Source organism: Ailuropoda melanoleuca, chromosome 6 (assembly GCF_002007445.2).
Source record: "Ailuropoda melanoleuca isolate Jingjing chromosome 6, ASM200744v2, whole genome shotgun sequence".
Taxonomy (NCBI): domain Eukaryota; kingdom Metazoa; phylum Chordata; class Mammalia; order Carnivora; family Ursidae; genus Ailuropoda; species Ailuropoda melanoleuca.
The window spans coordinates 117,886,179-117,890,131 of record NC_048223.1 but is presented as its reverse complement, the minus strand read 5'-3'; positions in this window follow the sequence as shown (position 1 = coordinate 117,890,131).

The following is a 3,953-nucleotide window of genomic DNA, read 5'->3' as shown; positions in this document are numbered from 1 at the left end:
GCCCCGCCCCGGCCGTTGAGGCCCCGCCCCTGATTCTCCTCGACTTCCTGCTCTCCAGCTCACCTTCCGCCCCTGGCTCTTTACTCTTAGAAAACTCCCTCAGCTTCCGCAGCTTCCCTCACTTCCTCTAATCCAGCTCTTCTTAAACCCTCTCCTCAACCTACTCCAATCTCTCCTCCACTCCTCAGGCTTTTCTCATTCTACCTCTGCCCTCCAGACCGGCTAAAAAGAGGCGTCCTGAGTCTGGAGGAAGGGCCTTCCTTCCTTCCTTCCTTCCTTCCTTCCTTCCTTCCTTCTTCCTCCCTCCCTCCCTCCTTCCCTCCCTCCCTTCCTTCCTCCTTCCTTCCTTCAGCCATCCATCCCTAAACAAAAAACAAACAAAAAACCCGAAGCTTTGAAAAGACTTTGGGAATATAGTGTTGAACAAGACAGAAGGTTCTAGTGGAGGAAGACAGACAATTGCGGAGTAAAATGATCCTAAAACAGCCTAGAGTGATAAGCCCATTGCAATAAAATAGTGCAGTGTGTTAGAGAGTGGTGGGTGTATGCTGCTTTAAAATAGGTTTGGAGGAAGGCTTCTCTGAGGAAGGGGTATTTAAACCCAGATCTGAATGAGGAAAAGGAGCCAGACAGTTCGGGTGTCTTCAGGATCCCTCCTTGTGGAGCCTCTATGCCTCTAACGCCAAATCTCACAAAACTAATTAATTAGGGAGCGTCTACAGGAATACAATCCCACCTCCCTCTCATTTGATGTATGTTTTAAAGTATTTAATATGAAATATTTCATAAATATATACCAATTGAAGGAAAACATGTGGTTATCACCGAGTTTAAGAAATAAAGTATTGGGGGGCGCCTGGGTGGCATAGCGGTTGGGCGTCTGCCTTGGGCTCAGGGCGTGATCCTGGCATTATGGGATCGAGCCCCACATCAGGCTCCTCTGATATGAGCCTGCTTCTTCCTCCTCCCACTTCCCTGCTTGTGTTCCCTCTCTCGCTGGCTGTCTCTATCTCTGTCGAATAAATAAATAAAATCTTAAAAAAAAAAAAAAAAGAAAGTATTGGGACGCCTGGGTGGTTCAGTGGGTTAAGCATCTGCCTTCAGCAGGTCATGATGCCAGGGTCCTGGGATCAAGTCCCAAATTGGGCTCCTTACTCAGCAGGGAGCCTGCTTCACCCTCTGCCCGCTGCTCCCCCTGCTTGTACTCTCTCTCTGACAGATAAATAAATAAAATAAATAAAATAAAATAAAATAAAATAAAATAAAATAGTATTATAATGCAGTTAAAGCCCTTCCCTTCTCTAATCCCCTTCCCCTCTCTGTCCCACAGAGGTAACCACTGCTCTAAATGTGATCATTGTCATTTTCCTATATGTTTTTAAGTTTTGGCTTATTTGTATGTTTCACTCAACAAAATATTGTACTCTTTCTTTTAAAACTTTATACCAATGCAACAGTAGTTAACATTTACTGAATGGCAGACACTATTTTAAGTATTTTACCCGTATTACTTCCCTAAATCCTCACAATACCCCTGTGTATAAATCCTATTATGAGCCCCAACTTACAGGTGAGAAAACTAAAAATGGCACAATTTGCCCAGGATCAAATAGCTCGCAAGCAGTGATAGCGGGATGTGCACCCAAGCAAGGGGACTCCAGCTACACAAGATATCACTTGTATACAAAGCCTCCCATTCTGTTGCATACTATTTGTATTCATTTGTAAGTTGCCTTTTTTGCTCAACTTTGTTTTTTAAAATATTTATCCAAGTTAATACTTATAATTCTGGTTCAGTAATTTTAACTGAGTAATACTTTGATCATGGAAATATGATTAGTTCCATCAACTACTAATGACAATAAATTTGTTTCCTGCTTTTTACTTTATAATCACAGTGCTACTGTATTTTGAACAAGTCTCCTTGTTCTGCCCGCTCTCTACATTGGGAAAAATTCTACATCTTCGAGGTTCAAATACCATTTCTTTCCTAAACCCAGGCAAAACTAATTTCTCCCTCTTCCAAGGTCTAATAGCATTTGGTCATAGAACTAGGATTGGAGTATATATAGCACTTCTGTTCTCTCATTAGACCGAACTTCTGGAGGGCAGCACCCTGAATTATGCCCCTTGGATTGATTCCTGGTGCTTACTACTGTAGTATGTAGTTGCTAATGTTTCTAGTTCTCACAGAAAATACCAACGTATTAGGGGCTAAGGAGTGGATGCAGATTCAGAATCAGTTTGGAAGCCAAGCAGACACTTGAACTCATGCTTCATTGGCCTTTGCAATCTCTTGCAAGGTTCTACGGATGAAGTGCTTACAAGGAAAATAGATCCTCTTGTGCATTTCCTTTAACGTCAACAATACACCAATCTGCATCAGTCTGCACCTCAAATACCTGCTTTTGGTGAAGGTCACTGTCATCCAATCAACTAGGATAATTTATAAAATCCTACCATATTTCAGCTACTGTTATGGGCTGGAATGACTCCATGATTACATAGCATAGTGCTAACCCTACTGCCTCAGAATGTGATCACCTGTGGAGACAGGGTCTTTAAAAAGGTGAGTTAGGGAGGCGCCTGGGTGGCTCAGTCGTTAAGCGTCTGCCTTCGGCTCAGGGCATGATCCCAGGGTCCTGGGATGGAGCCCCCCATTGGGCTCCCTGCTCCGTTGGGAGCCTGCTTCTTCCTCTCCCACTCCCCCTGCTTGTGTTCCCTCTCTCGCTGGCTGTCTCTCTCTCTGTCAAATAAATAAATAAAATCTTAAAAAAAAAAAAAAGGTAAGTTAGTTAAAATGAGCCTATAAGGGTGGGCCCCAACCCAATCTGACCTGAGTCCTTATAAGAAGAGGAAATTTGAGATCCTATGGGTGTGCCTGCACAGAGGAAAGGCATCTGCAAGCCAAGGAGAGAGGCCTCAGAAGACATCAAGCCTGCTAATACCTTGATCTTAGACTTTCAACCTTTGGAACTGTGAGAAAATAAATTTCTGCTGTTTAAGCCACGCAGTCTCTGGTATTTGTGGTGGTGGCTGTAGGAAACCAGTATAGCTACTCTATGGCCAGTTGTATTGGATGTATTTGAAGCGCCCTACTGGAGATTATATTTCTATGGGGTTCTCCCCCCTCTTCTCAGGTAAAAGAGAAACTTGAAAAAATTGCCTTTGAATCACCGAGGGTAACTGTCTCTTCTCTCCGCAGTGAAGGTGTGGGCCCCCTGAGTTCACTGGCAGTCTTCCTTGGATGGGCCATTGCTCCTTTGTCTGGGATCAGGATATACAGTCATGTCCCTTTCTGGTTGGGAAGTTTAATACGTGCCGGACACCCAAGGGAATCCCCATAGCTCCAAGAAGAGAAAGCAACAGAGAACCTGTGTGCTTGGAGCAGTAGACTGTGGATCACACCTTACCCTGCTGCTCCTGAGGCAGCTGGCTGCCTGGAGGGGCCGGACCCAGGGTAAGGGTTCTTCAGTGAATCAGGGAGAGCATTCCTCCTCGCCTCAAAAGCAGTACAAGGATCAGTGCCCTGAGGACATCCCAGGTCGTTATGGTAACCAGATGCTGCGGTCTCAATCTTCCAGAGTGATCTGTGAGGCCATGAGAGCTACCACCAGGAGCAGGGTGCCCAGAACTACTTCACAATCTCCCTGGATTTGTTTGCTGGCCCAAGAGGAAGCCCCTGGGGGCTGGGACAATTGGAAGGAAACCCTTAAGAAATGCCAACTTCACGGGACGCCTGGGTGGCTCCTTCGGTTAAGCACCTGACTCTTGTTTTCAGCTCAAGCCATGATCTCAGGGTGGCGAGATCAGGCCCCGCACTCAGTGTGAATCCTGCTTGAGATTCTCTCTCTCCCTCTCCCTGTGGCCCCCCCCCATTGGCACTCTGTTTCTCTCTCTCTCTCTCTAAAATAAATATCTTTTAAAAAAATACCAGATTGACTGGTAATGAG